This window comes from Corvus moneduloides, chromosome 2 (genome assembly GCF_009650955.1).
Source record: "Corvus moneduloides isolate bCorMon1 chromosome 2, bCorMon1.pri, whole genome shotgun sequence".
Taxonomy (NCBI): domain Eukaryota; kingdom Metazoa; phylum Chordata; class Aves; order Passeriformes; family Corvidae; genus Corvus; species Corvus moneduloides.
In genome coordinates this window covers 45214578-45232661 of record NC_045477.1, presented here as the reverse complement: position 1 = coordinate 45232661, position 18084 = coordinate 45214578, and the positions used below count along the sequence as shown (strand labels likewise).

The 18084-nt window shown below is 37.5% G+C and overlaps 1 long non-coding RNA gene across 1 annotated transcript; it reads right to left on the bottom strand.

Annotated features, from left to right (window-relative positions):
- Nucleotides 1–508: 508 nt before the first annotated feature.
- LOC116439605 lies at nt 509–18076 on the bottom strand. The gene is made up of 3 exons (XR_004238204.1): nt 17930–18076; nt 12730–12857; nt 509–4095 (listed from the first exon to the last, which is right to left on the bottom strand). It is a non-coding gene; the product is annotated as an uncharacterized LOC116439605 (long non-coding RNA).
- Nucleotides 18077–18084: the final 8 nt, after the last annotated feature.

Below are 18084 nucleotides of genomic sequence, written 5' to 3'. Positions count from 1 at the left end.
CTAAGGCGCGTAAGGGTGAGCTGAACGACTGAGCAGGCTGAGAACATTTGTCACTTGATCCCTCAGTGCAAGCCATTGTTCTGTCTCCAACTACATTTCCTCAGATCACAAAGTACCAAAGTGTTGCTCTGTGCAGCTCCTTAATTTAGAAGATGTAGTGTCCACCCTAGGACAAGTGTGTTCATTGAACACCTGTGAAAAGCCCATTAAATTAAAATTAGTCTGGTTTTGTTATTAGGCTTTAGTGTTTGGTCTGGTATAAAACACAATTAATTTGTTTGCTTTTCATCAGCATAAAATCAGAATACAGTGTTAACAGCAGGAAGAAAAGAGAACTCTTTCCTCCTAACAAAACTGACCTATGAATTCACAAATTGACCTATGATCAGTAAGAAAAGCAGTGCAGTAGAAAAATATCTGTTCTGCTGTTTGCATTGCAAGGCACACTGTAGGAATTACAAAACCACCCAATTAAAAACACTGATATGTTATATTTATTAATTCCTTGTTTATCACACTCTTGTATCTATCAAAACATCTCCTGCCATATTAACTGAATTGTTACATTATGCTTTCTTTACTGTGCCATTGAAGTATGTGAGAATTTTGCAGAAATCAAAACAAAGATGTTATAAAAGTACTTTACGATGTGCAACAAACCAGAATTTAGAATAAAAAAATTAAATATTAAGGTATTTTAAACAGTTACAGGTAAGTAAAATATGACATATATGTAAAAACAACACTTACTAACTGTAAGACCCTTTGTTTCCATACCTTAAAGTGTGTGACTGTGAAAATTTTTATTTAGTAACTATAAGATCAAATGTCCTCAACTTAAACATTGTTTGTAAAACTGCAAGGAAAGCTAACTCTGTTATTAGCTTAAAGAATGATATCATTAAATATTTTATGTAGAAGGATAATTTATGTTAGATAAACTTGATACCCAATATCTTCTTGGTAGCAGAATCACAGTCTTTCCCAAGTTCAAGTTGATAGCAAATAGATGGAAATTGCCTTCTTACCAACTCTATTGCTTTCTTGATCAATGCAAAAGCACAATGAACACCACTGTGAAATGAAGTTTCATTAGAATAAAATCTTCTAAGTCCACCAAAGGAGCAGGAAAAAAATAAATTCTTCTAATGATAATTATTTGAAAGACAAAATTTTCTACAGTATGATGATCCAGCATGTATAAAATATTATCAGATGCAGATGAATAATATAATTCCTCAAAAGAGGAAGGAAAATTTCCATGGCTCTCCTGACTTGTTTCTGTATCCTTTGCCTACATGCCCTGTAAAGTACGAAGTGTGTAAAGCTTCCCCTTTTAGCCCAAGGAATCTATTATATATTGGTTATAATATCCTTTAGTATAGCTATTGAACCTCTATAACGATATTAGTCTTTGCATGTTGAGAAGATTTATATAAAAGTTTTTTTTAAAAGCGCACCTTCAATTAGGTGAATCTTCCAATTTCATTAGTGTTTTGAAAACTATCCCTTTCAATTCCTTTGTGCATCGTATGAACTGTAGCACAAGAACAGTAGCAATCAATGACAGTATCTTTTTTTTTCCATTTGGAACCAAGGAAGAAGAAAAAGGAAGCAACATTACCCTTTAAATTATTTCTTGACAACAAAAATGGTACTTTCTGCAAAGTACTTTAAACCAGCATTTGCCTAATGCCAGTTAATTGCTTCACCATGGAACCACTACTGGGGAGGGAATTCACTTTAGTGGTTTGTCAAACATGCGCCTGGGTTTCACACTTTAACTTGGTAATGGGTTATTGGGAATTTTGCAGTTTGTGTTTGGTTGGGCTCTAATCTACTTCTGGCACTGATTAAATACAGCACTAACCAAAACCTCTTGCCCTAAGTAATTACAGCTGATCCTTTGGTGCCAAAAGCATTTTCCTTTTCACTGAATGTTCTTTGGTCTAAGTGCAGCCTTCACTTACAAATTACAGATTTCCAGAAGGAAGGAAGTAATTTCTGCTGTGAGCAAGCAATGAGAGGTATGAGACTCCAAAAGGTATATCTAGGGGGAAATAATATTCAGATGTGATTGTGCTTGTTATTAGGGCAAATTTAAAAATAGACTAAATAACAGAAAAATCTTGAAAGCTGGCCTAAAGGAAAAAAAAAGGAAAAGTTGCATGTTAGAGTTTTGCAATGATAAGCATTCCACACAGAAAGCATTCTTTAGAATACAACCAAAGTGATTTACTTACTGCAGTAAACCCCTTCAGTGTTGCCAAATCATGTATGATGTTCATTGAAAATGAAGAAAATTCTGTGAAATCTGTCAGTAAAGATTGATTTTAAGAGCACTAAAATGTTAAGCATGGAGCAACAATATGGAAACACAAGCTTAAGATTTATGACTTATCAGAATAGAAGTATTACATACTGCCACACATTCTTGGTCGTGGTTCAGTGTGTTATGCTGGCTTGATAATAAAGATGTGCGTAAAATTAAGCCATGACAAGAAGGTAACAGCTGGCTTGGGTGAAAAGGAAATAGAGGAACTCATCAGTGCCAAATTTGAATATTCATTCTTTCTCTGAAAAAAAAAAATTTCCAAGACATGTAAAGCAATTGGCTTTCCTTGGTGCAGAGCTGAGCCTGCCATAGAATTTGAGCAATCTATTAAAATAATAATTTCATTGGACAGCTGCTCTTCAAATGCTGTTTCAAACTCTGGTTGAAACAGAAGCATGCAAGCTTACAGGAGGAGAAGCAAGATCGTCAGGGGAGTGGACAAATATTATTTCATTACACGTGTACCCAAACATCTTCATTATTCTTCTTTTGGAATAAAAGCAGAATATAGCCGTAATTTAGAGTTTTAACAAATATATGTGTCATTTATTTTTAATGCCTGAAAAGTGAAATTTCCCTGTCCTTTACCTATATCCCAGGTATCACATGAAAAACTGAAAAAGGAATTTGGTGGTTTCATGTTCTTATTCAATTTACTCTTCTGCAAACAGCACTGATTCCAAATAAAAAAAAAAAATCACAGATATAATCTTTTAGAGTCATCAATGCCACCATCAGTTTGTGAGAAGTACTAGAATTAAAAAGAATATGTAAACCAGAAGTACACACTGTCCTTGCTAAGAACAGAGATGCTATAAAAAACAAAGGTTTTCAAAAATGGAACAATGAAATGCCTGAAGAAGTTAAAGTGTTTCCACTAGGGAAAGAAAGGTTTGCACAAATAAGAAGCACTTTCCTTCTTTCCTTGAGGGAGGTGCTGTATCATTGCAGTCATCAGAAAGAAATCCCCAAACGAATACATTAAAACTAAGCAGCACTGATGAAAAGGAAGAATAAGAAAAGACATCATTGCTGGAAAGAAAATATTATCTGTCATCTTACTTATTTTAATCAATTTCAACATTGGATGGACAGATGAGTCATGTGAAGACTTTGCATTTCACCTCTGCAGCATTTTATCTTACCTAAGAAAAAATATAAAAAGGAGCTGAAAATAACTAAAAGTGCCAGGGACTTCACAAAACATGTGGGATAGTAAAAACCTGGAATCACATATTTTAAGATATTCTCTTGAGTTTTAAGTGTATTTCTCAGGCAAGGAGTTCCTGTGAGTGAAAGTAAAAGGGGTTGGAATTGATCTTTCCTTTCCTACCTAACCTTTTACTAATGTTTTCCAGTGGTGATAATGAGCTTTTCTGTGACACAGCCATACCTGGATTCTGTTTGTGGGTGCTTCAGAGTGCTAGAAGTGCCAGCTATGTCTTTTTCACTTTTTAGTGAAAAAGATTCAAATACCTTTGAGAAAAATCACTGCAGCAGCAACAGCTACAGGAGAACGCAAAATCTTCTAGGAAGGCCAGATGCCTTAGAATAAAATACTGACAGATTCTATAAATACTTGTGTGTAAATTGTAAATACAGTCCTAAAAATGTAACAGTTTAATAATTTGTTTATATTTAATTAATATAGCAATTACATGACTCATAGATGCTACTTAGTTCCAGCCTCAGCTGTGACTTGTTTGTTCACATCCACTGCTCCAAATGTAACATCTGTAGTGAACGCTCTAGTCACATTTCTAGGAAATAAAAACAGGAACACAACAGTTAGGAAAAAACTGGGATTTAACAGAAATGATTAGACACTGTTAAAACATTTTATGTGTATGAAGCAAAGGATAAAAAAACCCCAAAATATTCTGTGCAACTGAAAACAAAATTTATTTCTGGAGAATGCTCAGCTTAAGAAAAAGGATCAAAATGCATTGCCTTCCATGGTGTGAAATACTCATCAAAACTGAACCGTTCCTGTTTATGATGTTTTAGCATATTCATTATTATGTCATGAACGGTACAAGTTATGCATTATGTCTCTCATTTTGTTGGGATGCTTCTCTACCCGGTTTTGAGGTAGGTAGTCCTGAGAAAACGAGATATTTAGAACAAAACCTTGTTAACTAATTTAATTGCAGCCTGGCAGTTTTTTTTCTAGAAGACGAAAAAAAATCACTTAAATACTTATTTAATAACAATATAGTGAATATTAATTATTTTGTAAGGACAGAGAATGACAACAATAGATTTAATAGAGGTAGTCCCAAGGCCTATTCCCAAAGAGGTTAAAGAAAGTCTACAAGGTTTCCATTTATATATTACATTCTTTAAAATATCATTGACTTTCCCTAATGCATTTTTAGATAAGAAGACAAACCAGAAAGGCTGCAAGCACAACAGAAATTTTCAGCTGAGAAGAACAGAGAACCAAGCTGTTTGCAGAATGAACCGTGCACAAAGCGAGAGATGAGGCACAAGTATTTCCTAGGATAAAACTTCCATTTTAAATACACCACAGAACTGCCAAGGCAGAGGCATAGCTACAGTGAAATTCATTTATCTTTATCTGTACAACTGTTTAATACTAGATGGTATCTCAATACACATATCCATGGAAAATCCACTAAATGAAGAGAAAAGAAAAAAACATGAATGGCACTCCAGGGAAATTGATATTTAATCTGCATGCATGACATATCCATGAGAAGGAGCTATGTTTTCTCTCCTTTTAAACTCTTTAGATGGAAGTGGGGAATACCAAACTAGTTAGACAAATTTTTGTTCCTAGGCTACCCAAAGAATAACCACATTGATTCATTATGGGTATTCATAGCTTAAAAGGTTAGAAAGGATCAAGAGGCCATTTAGCATGATCTCCTCTATAACACATTACATTTATTTTCTAAAGCAAAGCTTGATAACAGCCAGCCAGACTGGATTTCAGAGAAGGCGAGTTCATAATTTTCCCTGGCTAACTGTTCCAAACCTCACTTGGTAAAACTGCATGTATTTTTTTCTCTTTTTTAGCTTTCATTTGCAGACCTTGCTTCTTAGTTTATTTCTGCAATGACATTAAAAAAGCAATTTGATAGGTCTAATAATACAAACAAGGTACAGAAATGACCCAAGATACACATGATGTGGAATCACCTCCCATTTTGCAGACAGAGGTCAATATGTGCAGGCCAAAGCACAGACAGAGATAACTCAAAATAGGAGATGTGCCAACTCAGGTCAACTTTCTAAGTCCTACAGGAGCAAATACATCCTCAGAGATAGTTACAAGGCCTTCTACCAATCACAGCAAGCCTAAGTTTATGGTTTAGTTGCTTTATGACAAGAATGATTACAAACAATTATCCTCTAACAAAAGGGGAGAAATTAAAAGGAAAACAATCATAAGCTTACTGAAGTCTCTCGTGTAACTACATTTCCTCCAGGCACAGAACTTTTGCTTCCTAACAAGATGTTATTTTAAGATTGTGCTTTAACAAATCTGCATGTTTTCATTCAGTGCTTTTTCCTGTTGCCATAGTGAAACAGAAGCTGGCATATGAAAGGAGATACAGCCATTCTGAAAACTCAGTGCAGTGACATAGGTGATTTCGATCACCACTGCAGAAGATGGAGATTAATTCCAACACTTATTACAAAAATATCCTAAGAAAACCCCAAAACAAAAACCAGAAACTAGCTTTAATTATCTCATTAAAGCCTATGTTTTCCAAAACGATAATTTAATTAGTGTACAGAGGGACTGAAACGAAATGCTAAGACAGAAACTACTATTTGTTTTTGATGCAGCATAAGGAAAAATGAAACTATAATATGAAATGTCAAACTTTTAATAATTCCTTAATTTCTGGCAAAACTTGATGAATGGTATCAAATGTATGGTCCAAATGAGTTCTAGTAAAAAGAAGTTTCCCAACAAAGACATGAGCAAGGAGTCTGTAACTGGACAATTGTAAATTTTCTGGCAGGCACTAAGCCACGATATTCAACATACTGGTGCATCTCGGTCCATTTGTTAAGCTCCATCACTCTGACTGATAGCTTTTTGGTATTACCCATTCTTTTGATTCAACACTTTTCTTTAACCTATGAAAGATTTTCCCAAGCTAAGTAATTTAATCTCTACAGACTGAAAGCTTAGCCAATATTCTCTTAAATGACATGACTACATTGAAATACTGCTAAGTGGCACAACAAAAGACATGAGAGAAACTAAGATTAGTGTTGCACATCTTCATTGCTAATTAAGTGGTTTCAGATTCTGAGATCGAAGGAGCTACATCAAAGGCAAAGTACAATAGTATTTTATAGCTCCAGTGATGAGTTTTCCATTGATAAAAGCTTCAAATCCACAAACAGCAGCTTTATTATCCAAAGAAAAGATATATTTAGTTTCAATTGATTTACTGTTTTAATTGGTGTAAGGCTGTAACATCACTACCTGAAATTAGTATTTTTTGTGCAATATTTAAATTGTGATTAAAACATCAACACTTTCAATGTAACATTGCTTTTCACTACAAAATGTCAATCAGCATGCCACACTTAGAACTTCTGGTTGTACTTGAGAAATGAAGGTATAATATTCATCAGTGCTTGACAAATAGACATCTCCAGAAATATATAAGGAGGTGTAGAACTTGTAATCTCTAAATCATTAATCAAATTTCTTCCAGAAGAAGAGGAAAACATGACCTAAAGGTTGTTTGATACACTGGCAGAGCTGGAGGTTTCAAGCTATTGCCTACAAAAGACGTTACCACTGCAGTATGTCTATAATAGCACAAAAACCAGTATGTGCTTTGTGAAGCTACTTTGGCACTGAAATCCCTGGAATACAAATTCTTGTGCAGAGACACATGTGACAGATTTGTTGAAGCCATAGCTCCAGCATGATCAAGACTGCTTGGGGCAGGATGTAGTTGAAAGGGGAGGAGATTGTGGAATTATGTTGCAGGATTGGAAAAGACTTGTGACTTGACAGAATGTGTTCTTAGGGAATATGTACTAAAAAACAAGTTAGCCTGCTTGGCTAACTTTTATTAGCTTATTTTCAGGTTAGAATAGCAACTTCTTCTGGAGTCATTGATATTTTCCTTGTAACAGCTAACGTAAGTTGTCTAACCAAAGTCAAAACCAAAACATGAATACATTTCCAGAAACCTTCTATCATCCTAGGTATTTCTTATGGTTTACAGTTCAGCCAAGGAGGTCTTTTAAAGGGCACAGAATGCATATGCTGCTGCAGAAAGTTTCTCTACAACAGTCACTTGATTCCACATAGGCAGAAAACAGACTTAAAATAAAGCCAAGCCCTTCACTGACCAAAGAGCTTTAGGTATTTGTTTGACTATAAATCTCTAAAAATAAAAACTATTTCTACTCAGTTTCAGGACTTGCCTTCATTTAGAGATTGAATTCCCCCCCCGCCCCCCCCCCCCCCCCCCCCCCCCCCCCCCCCCCCCCCCCCCCCCTTTTCTTTCTTTTTAATTTTTATTTAACCAAATAATAGCATTTTGACTAAAAAATAGCTTAACAAATGGATTATTTTTTCAGGGCTGAGTTATGAAAAAGGACAACAAATAGTATACTCTACCTGGGCTACAAAACCTATTTATCCTTGCCGTGATAAACACCTTCCAGAGGGAATGGATTTCCCAGTCTCTCCTGAAGACCATTTTTTACAGGATTCAATAGATTTGCACTTGGTAATGCATAGGCTAAATAAAGAGTTTCTGAAATATTAGAAAGCTATTTTTTGAAATATACACTAGGGAAGGATGATTGAAACTAATCCTATATCAATGGCTCACATTCATTTATGCAGTTCAGGACACAAAAGTAACAGTTTCTATAATGAAAACCTGTGCTGTGCACTGCTGAGCTGTAGGCTGTCTGCCTAAGGGATCATGAGCTCAGGATAGTTCTTTAAGCTCTTACAAGGTCTTTGTTTAGAATGTTTCATTTGAATTATTTAAAGACCATCTGATGATTTATGTAAAAGTACTTCCTTTGCTTCTCTTGAAACATGCTGTGGCAGGAGTTGCAACTGTTGTTGGTAATTATGCCTGTAGGAAATCTGTTAAACAGATGCTACACAGATGCCACATGGTAACCACTAATTTGGTAACATCCCCAAACAAACGACAAATTATTTTTTATTATGTTAGCTTCAAACAAGTACCCAAAAAAGAGTTCTGATAAGCATTTATGAAACTCAAGGAGCAAGTCAATATACAAACAGAAAAAAATTCTTACTAGCATACTGTAAATTACATTATAAATGTAAAATGACGATGACTGTGTCCATCCTAATTGCAGGCTGAAATGGTTTTATTTGATCTTCAGCAAGGCAAAACTTCTGGATATCCTTTGCCAAAAGGAAGAGGTATCTCTGCCAGAATCTATGGAATTTATATTACAATTGCAATAAAAGAGGGAAATTTGTGTTTGCTCTGTACTTACAAGAATGATGTAGCTGTCAAAGTTCTGACTGTCTCTCACCTCTCCAGAGGGCCTGGCAGCTTGGGCTCAGTGCCAGCCTTGTCAGCACAGCTGTGGAGCCTTGGAAGACTGCTGTGAGAGGACTGCAAATTCCTGCCCCTCATTTGTTCACGTGCCTTTGAGCTTAGGCTCTTACCCGTGCTTTCTCAGCTGAACTATGTTGCCAGTATGTCTGCATCCAGCCTTCCACCTCCCTGGTTCTGTCCCAGATCCTCATGGACTCAAGTTCCTGGTTTGATCTTGGACCTGCAGACGAGCCACCATGAGGAGGCCAAACAGACTGACCCTGGCTACTATCACTAGCACTCACAGCCACCTGCTCTTCCTATTTGAGTACTGCACGATCAGAGCCACTGCCAGTCCTCCCCAGCAGACTGAACGTTTCCTCGCTAGTTTCTGCAAAGACAAGGCAATGGAATGATTTGCAGCACAGTAACTCTGTGATCTCCTGACTGACTGAACTCCTACCCACCTTAAAAATGAAGGAATGGACACAGGAGCTGAGGGGGAGCTGTGGGGCAGTCCCTTGGAGACTGCCCTAGGCAGACCAGCTGTGCTTAGGCCAACTGGAAGGTGTTACCTCTTTAGATATGCTGGGTAATTTCTTGCTCTGACAATCCAGGAAGCCCAGGGAACTCCCCTGAGCAGTTTATGCTGTAGGCGAAGGAGGAGACCAAACTGTACATGGATTGGTAATTTTAAATAATCTCTGGAAACTGTTCTGGCGTATGCAGGAAAGGAAAAGGTACACAGAACAGCCTATGCATGTAGGTACAACAGCTCAGATATATTTTGCATATAGTTTAAGATAATAAACAGAAATTGATGATGTATATGCTGGAGTATTTGCTAGGGCCAGCTGGAGGATGATTATAACAGTTCCCTGATTCTCCTTTGATCCAGCTGAGGATGCCCTCATAATGACTGCATTGGAAGCTCTTGTCACCATTTGGAGAGCAAATGGTCCTCCTGATGAAAGCACTGAATTCCCCCCATGAGTGTTACTCTATTAAGATTCCAATAAATTTTTTTTTTTTCAAACTTACAGCCTGTGACTAGTTATGCAAAACATCCTGTCAATTTATCTAGTGAGTATGTTCAAAACTGGTGTACCACAGGGGTTTCAAGCAATATGGAAGCTACCTGCCACAGGTCCTATTTTCTAGATAACAACTTTTCGGAAACGATGTAGTCTATGTCAGTTTGGTGATGTCTAACTTGATAGAATTCCATCAGCATCTTTTATAGTGCCTCATCACCAGTTCCCTCATCCAGGTGCATTTTTAACTTGGATTTAACTTTTAACTTCGTTTTTTAAACTTCATTTAACATTTTTAACTTATTAACTTCTTCTTTGCTCACCTTTAAGAGATTGTTAAACTGAAAGCTATTGCAAAATTGCAGAAAGAGCACAAAACAATAAATACTGAAAATGGATCATTTAATTCCACACTGAAATAAAACTTTAAGTCTTATTAGTGCAATATCCATGAAATATATTATTGCAGCTAGAATATGAAAACACCATTTAACAGTTGGATATTATTCTGCCCTCATACTGGGCTACTTGCAAAGTATCTCAAGCAGAGCTAAGAGACAGTAAAATAACCTCCCTGAAATAAAGTGGAATATAAATCAGATTGAAAGATAGTAACATGGTGTTGATTCATATGGTCAGCTTCAATGTATTGATGAAATAACATAAGGAAGATAATAAATTTCTTACTAAATATTTAAGTGCACCAGATAATCCTAAAACACACATAAAGTGCAACCTACAGGTGAAATGAAAGAAATGAATACTCTATTATTTTGCCCTCTCAAGGCAAGAGGAAAAAGGCAAAATGCTCTTTAATTTACATGAACCACAGGCAGCAGCTAGTAAAATGCTGACATAAGAGACTGCATAGCAATGTCTTACTGCAGTTCAGTATTTATCCAAGAACTAGTCTCTGTCTCTCAAATGCCTTTGGGACAAAATGAAAGGTTAATCTAACTGAACAACATCCTACTTCTTAATTATTGTGTAAATTTTGGTTTTTTACTGAGATTTTTTTTCCTTCAATACAAATGCTATTTCTCTTGTAAATTATTTATATAGTGAAAACTGTTTTATTGTATTCTTACAGATTGATGCATTGAGAATCAGAATCTTTTATGTCTCTACGGTTCAGTTCTTGTAAAAGCTACCAATGATTGAATGTTATTTACCAAATATTTATCAAATTGCACCTACCTGAAATATGTTTGGAATCTTATTATACAAACAATGCACATCATAAAAAACATTTACCACAAATAGCATTTCCTTGTGTCTTTGCCGATTTATGCAAAGTAGACATTACGGTTTCTTAGTACATTTATACACTATTGCTCATGTACTCCTTACTCACCAGAACCCATATAAATATGTATTATTTCCACATCTAAAAGTGAAAGGAATACTCTTCTGCCATAGCAATTGAGGAACAGCATCAAAAGTGAGTTTCATATAATAAGATTTAGGTGAAGTCATTCCAGAATTGGGGACACTCTACTGGCAAAGCTCTTCCAATTTAAGACTAACATAATTTTGCCTTCAGTTATAACAGAGATCAACAACATTCTTGCCTGAAACAGTGATTTTCTTCTTCTTGTTAAGTCATAGCTGTTTGTTAGGTCACAGGAACTCCAATTACATGAATAAAGATTATCCTCTTCAATGTTTAGATAGCAGAGTAAAAGAATTGAGGTATGTGGGAAAGGTGGATAGGCAGTTACTCTTAATAACAGCTGTAATATCCAAAGGCCTTCAGCAGTAGCTGTGTGTTAGTTACATGTCATCTGATAATGCAACTATAATTAAAGGACTATAATTAAAACTATTTTTCCATTACAAGAGAATGGCTGACTGAAGGATGGTTGAAACCTGCTGCATGCACTGCCTTCTGTGATTATCTTCTTATGTGACTTGATTTATCTCATGAAAGGGAGCCTAAGAATTGTGTAAATTGCTGAAAAACAAAAAAGAGAGTCATCTTCCCTAGGGAGGTACAGCATGGTTTTAATGTCATTACTCTAAAGCAAAATTTGAGATAAAAGTCTCTGAAGCAAGGATTGGAACAGACTGCATGGGAAGTGGTTGAGTCAACATCCCTGGAAGTATTTAGAAGATGTGTAGATGTCACACTTAGTGACACGGTTTAGCAGGACACTTGGCAGAGTTGGGATGGTTGGACTTGATGATCTCAAAGGTCTCCTCCAACCTAAACAATTCTATGATTCTATGGATTTGCTGAAGTACAGAAGTAACAAAAGTGTAATTATGAATCCCAATCTGAAACAGAATATACATGTTTGCTGGGAAAAAATTACTTCTAACAGCATTTACATATTCACTCTCACAGAGTAACAAGAATTAACTTACATCATTTAGGCTTATGTTATTTACTGATTCAATTAGTAAACTATCCAGGCCCTTCACTGAACTATCAGGTACATGGACATAACAGTCTGCAGACCCCAAATTCTTAAATTAACAATAACATAACTAAAATCTAATTCAGGGATGTGTTTCTTTATTCAGCGTTTCCCCTCTCCAACAAAGAGAGAAGAACAACAGCATGGCAATTTTAGCCAGAGGAAAAAACCCTTCCTGGTTCTTTTGTGGAGAGAGAATACTGTTCTTCATTTCTTTATATGACATTTAAGTACTAGAGCGTCACATGCATTAAAAATGTAAATGGACTATTTTCATTTAAATATTAAATCAAGATATGATCTCTACAGTTCTTGTTTCTCTACATGAAGGTGAAACTCTACAACACTTGCATCACTTGGTATTTTCCTTCTGAAATCTCAGAAATAAGTATGGCACTTACTTTGTGATTAGGCACGAAATTGACTACCGTTTTCTTTTATGGATGCTTTCAGCCTACTCTTCTCCGGAATATGTAAGAATTTCACTATAATAAAGAACACACAGTTTGCAAAGATTGCCACTGCCATCCTGTTAAAAGAAAAAAGATATTTTTTTTTGGCTGAGGAAACTTCTGTTCCTTGTTCCCACTATCTACCTAAGTAGTCGCTCATATTCTTGCAATTTAAAGGAGTTCCAAAACAAATCCCATTTTATCAGCACGGTAATCAAACCCACTCCAAACATATCTTAATCAGTTTTATTCATTCTGTTTAATTATGTGGAAAATTTAGTGTGACCTACATTTTCAGTAAAAACATGGCTTGAACTAAGTGCAAACTCCTGTCTTAATCTCTTGCTGCTAATACATGCTCTTAGTAATGTGGAATTACCTTAATTTGAACTGGAACAACCTTGCCTTCAGTTCTCCTTTCACACAGAACCATTATAAAATAACTCTGTTTCAAGAATGCAAATAGCATTTCATGTTTCCACTCACTGATTTATAATCTGCAACTATTTAAAAAAAACCCCAAACCTACTGCACAACATCTAAAATGAACTTTGGAGAACTGATTGAGACTAAACCCAATGCAGCAAGCACACAACACATGTCCCAACTAAAACAAAACCCCCAGACCCAAGAAGCCAGTATTAATCCAGATCTGTTTTCTGATAGAATTCACCTCTGATCTACAGCAAAAATTTACAGAAATTACTAGTGTAGCAGTGGAAGTGAGGGTGAGGCAGGGGAGAGATGGAAGTAGGAGGAGTGCTGCTCTTCTCAGCAGTGTCAATCTAAATCACCTGTAAAACAACTTGAATGACAATTGGCTGCATGCTGTTTGTGACAAACTATGCTAAGATACGAGGGACTGGGAATGTTTCATTTAAACAGGAGCAGAATTTATGACAACAAAATGTCAGTATTTGGTTAAAGTGATTAAAATATATCATCAATGTATATTTGTTTTCCTGGACATTTATGGGTGTCAAGTTATTTTAAAAGCTGATTTTAAAAGAATGATAAACGTTGCGTAAATGAGCACACTGCACAGAGCACTGACCTCTTTAAATAGCATATGAGCTCCTCAGCATGTCACGGGGCTCTCTAGGGTTTCAGAGCCCATCAGTGGTAAATAAGTCTTGAGTGCAAGCTAGCTGGTCTTATGACTGGGTGGGTTCAGACAGAACAAAGCCAAAAACAATGCCCCCATTCAACTTATTTGAAGCACAGTGCACTGTTTAGTTTTCTCTGAAAGGCATGCAGAGGGTATACTTCAAAACTACTCTGAGAACTTAATCAACCTTAGGCAGCTCTTCCTTTGGCTTAGAATTGCATTGCTGCTCCAAGCCAAACAAATGCAGACACACTGCTAATGCTACAGCAGCTAGTGTGAGGAGAACGTACGCTTGCAAAACAAAACATTCAAGTCATAAATTTTTTTCTCCAAGGAATGTCTGGATCCCAGTACACCGTGTCCATATCTCTTCCAGAGGGTTTGTATCAGTGTCATGGGTAGAGACTTTTACTCTATTTATATTTCTGAAAAGTCTACTTGATGATGTAGATTTTCCAGAGTGACCTAAGGCCAAGTAATTTTATTTGTGAGATAACTGGACAGAGCTGACACTCTAGAATACTTGGCCCCTCTAAATTCATCCTGGACCTGCAGGATGAGGCAGAAGAAATCAGAAACTACTTGTTCAAAGGTAATGTGAAAGGAATGCAGTTCTTGTGCTTTGCAAAAACATCTGATGTTAAACTTCCCTCTCTGTTGGAGAGGCCATTTGGAACAAAAATGCCTTTTCTCTATCTCAATGAGAGTTCCACATAGACTGCAAATTCTGATTAAGCTTCTATCCTTCTATAAATAAACAACACCTACACTAAAGACTGCAAAAAAAAAAAAAAAAGGAAAGCAGATACTGTTTGAAGTACTCGTGTTAATTTCCTAATTCACATTTTTCTGCCCTATGTATGTGCAAATGGGGAAACATTTATTAGAACATTTTCTTTAGACTTAACCCAAATAACTTAATTACCCAATAGGTCCTTCTGGTTTTAAAATTATTGGTAAAATTGTGCCAAAGCCTTTACAAGGTCAATAAAAAAACCCCTTTGCATCAAGCCTGCAGAAAGATTCTGCTGTAGTGCAGAAAGAGAATAAATTAAGAGACAGTGACAATGCAGGGGAAATGTTTAAATGGCACTGACATCAGCACTTCACAATCTGATATAAGGTTATGGTTGGATTAATTTATCAAGGGCTAGGTTGAGAGGAGATGATTAGGATAAGGTTTCAGATTAAAAAAAACAACTCCAAAAAAAAAATTACCCTGAGGTAGTTTTAGGCTGAGATTGAAAGCATGTTAGCTACACTGCATTTAAGGAATATGTTTATTTTCTTACTCTCTGACCTATTTGATTTTCAATGTATGCACTGTTTCTTCAATGCAGTAAAAAGGAAATCAGATGGCCAGCTACCGTGGAATAACATAAATTATTAGGTAAAAAATAAGAAGTACTTAGTCAAGGAGAGAGAGCAACATAATCCATTTGAATTTGGGGTTTCATTAAAACCTGGAAAATCAACACCATGAGACACAATTTTACCTATGTCTACACCTGATGGAACTGGCAACTCTGTAATGGTAGTAATGTGCATTTATGTCAGGTAGATAACAGATCAAAGGGCACGTCAGGTCATTATATACCTATATATTGTGGCTCTTGGTTTTGGTTGGGTTTTTGTGCATTAGCAGTGCTTCTAGCATAAAAGTACTCTCTGCTCACACACACACACACACACACACAAAATGGGATAATGCAGTCTCAATCACAGCCAGCATGGGTTCATGAGGGGAAAGTCCTGCTTGACAAATTTAATTTCTTTTTATGACAAGGTAACCCACCTAGTTGATCGAAGGAAGCCAGCTGATGTAATGTTTTTGGATTTCAGTAAAGCTTTCAAAATTGTCTCTCACAGTGTTCTCCGGCTGAGGGAGGGGATTGTCCCTGCTCTGCTTTTTTTTCTCAAGGTGTGGTCTTACCTTGAGTTCCATGTGCAGTTTTGGGTGCCACAATATAAGAAAGACATTAAACTATTAGAGAGCATCCAAAGGAGGGCCACAAGGATGGTGAAGGGCCTTGTAGAGAAGCCGTATGAGAAGCAGCTGAGGTCACTTGGTGTGTTCAGCCTGGAGAAGAGAAGACTGAGGGGAGACCCCATTGCAGTCTGCAGCTTCCTCATGAGGGGAAGAGGAGGGGCAGGCACTGATCTCTTGTCTGTGGTGCCCAGTGACAGGACCCAAGGGAATGGCCTGAAGCTGTGTCAGGGGAGGTTTAGGTTGGGTATTAGAAAAAGGTTCTTCACCCAGAGGGTGGCTGGGCACTGGAACAGGCTCCCCAGGGAAGTGGTCACTGCACCAGCCTGACAGAGGTCAAGGAGCATTTGGTCAATGCGCTCAGGCACAGGGTGTGACTGTTGGGCATGGTCCTGATGAAACACAGGCCTCACTTGACATGACATAAGCACTTAGCATAGGTATGAATTAGCAAAAGATTTAAGCATGACTGCTGTGTCTGACTGTAACCATGTTTGCAAGCAGGGAGCTAGCCCTAGCAGGCTCAAGTGGTAAGAAGGGAGAGGCATGTTAGCTGTCACAAAAGGCTGGAACAATGCAAAGTCATAGGGTTTGTTTTAATAGATAGAAAATAGAAGAATGTAATCAGTAAAGTACAGTTATAGAAAAGCATAACAGCAGTTAGGTGAATGTGAGAAATATGTTAGATAGGAACTATGTACTGTGTTTGTAGGCCTAGGATAAAGAAACCACAACTTATGTGCACTCCAACCCTTAAAACTGTAGCTTTTAGATAAGCAAACAAACAAGGGCAGATGCCAGAATTGTAAAGTATAAAAGCCTGTGTAAAATGAACCACAGTGAGACATGCACAGGTGCTAACCCCTGCAGGTTCTCTGGGCACCAATAAAGGTAGATACTAGCCCCTTTTTTCCTATTTCCCTGGAGAATAAAAATTCTTAAGGAATTTTAGCAGTGTTTGGCTTTACTGGTTTTGAATGTCAAAATTTCCAAAATTCAAAATCAGAATTTGTATTTGAATTAAAACTATTATATTTAATGTGTGTGTTCAGAATTGATTAACTGCTAATAAACACTTTTATAACTGGAATACTGTGTTGTTGCAGCATCTAATAAGAAAGTTATGCAAAGTGTAACTGTTGACAATTTTCACTGGTTTAATTCTTATAATTTTATGTTGCTGGAGATCTGTAAGGTCCCAATAGCCTCAAAAGGATTTCACACAAGCACTCAAGCTTGTACTTCATGATCAAACCACAAAGTCAACACCGCTGCCAGTAATGGATTCTATTTTTAGCACATGGAGGGAGCAAAAAAAAAAAAAAAATTATCACCCAACAATAGATCATCAATAATCTGTAGTCGTGTAAGACCATAAATGTGCAAGTAAATCGGAGAAAACCCCAAATCCCTCTACTAGTATTTTCTTACTAAAGATGTCAAAGGGACTGAATGTGATGCTGTGGTTTAGAAAGCCACAAGTACAAATCCTTCTGTATTCTAGCACATTACCTCATCACTGTTAATGCAGAATCCAGTCTGAGGACTACCCTTTAGACAGTATATTTATAACTTGCTAAACCGAAGTCCAGGAAAAATGGTGGGAATATAGCAGAAAGAGGCCTACAGGACTAGAGAAACAAACAGCGAAAATGAAAACTAGTAGTAGGCACCTGAAAAGGCTGTCCTGGCCTTATACAACCCAGAGCTCGGTGTTGTACCTGCCCACAAGAGCTGCAGGACCAGGACACAGCCGGCGACGCTCCCCAAGACTTCGGAGCGTGATACTCTATCGCCTTCTGGAGTTCAGAGGAAAACACTGATTTCGCTCAGTAAGAGCACACCTAAAGCACAAAACGTCAGAAAGCCTGGGGGTGCCTTTTGCCCATTTATCTTTGCGTTCCTCCCGCCAAGCTGCTATTTAAAGTTTAAAAGGGTGTGAGTAGCCGCAGCTTAAGCACGCTGGAAGCCCTCAGCCTCGCCCCAGCAGCAGAGCGGCGCCCACCCAGGAGATCTCTGCAAAGGACCACCAGCGGGGAGGCCCCGGGATCCACCCCGAGCTGCGGGGCGCCTTCGGGAGCCAGGAACAATCCCGGCTCCAGAGCAGATCCCGCCGCCGCTTCCCGCCCGGACAGCCCCGGCACGAACCACGGCACAGCCGCCCCTGTGGATGCCCGTCAACGGCCTTCCCGCCGCAGAGGCTCTTGGG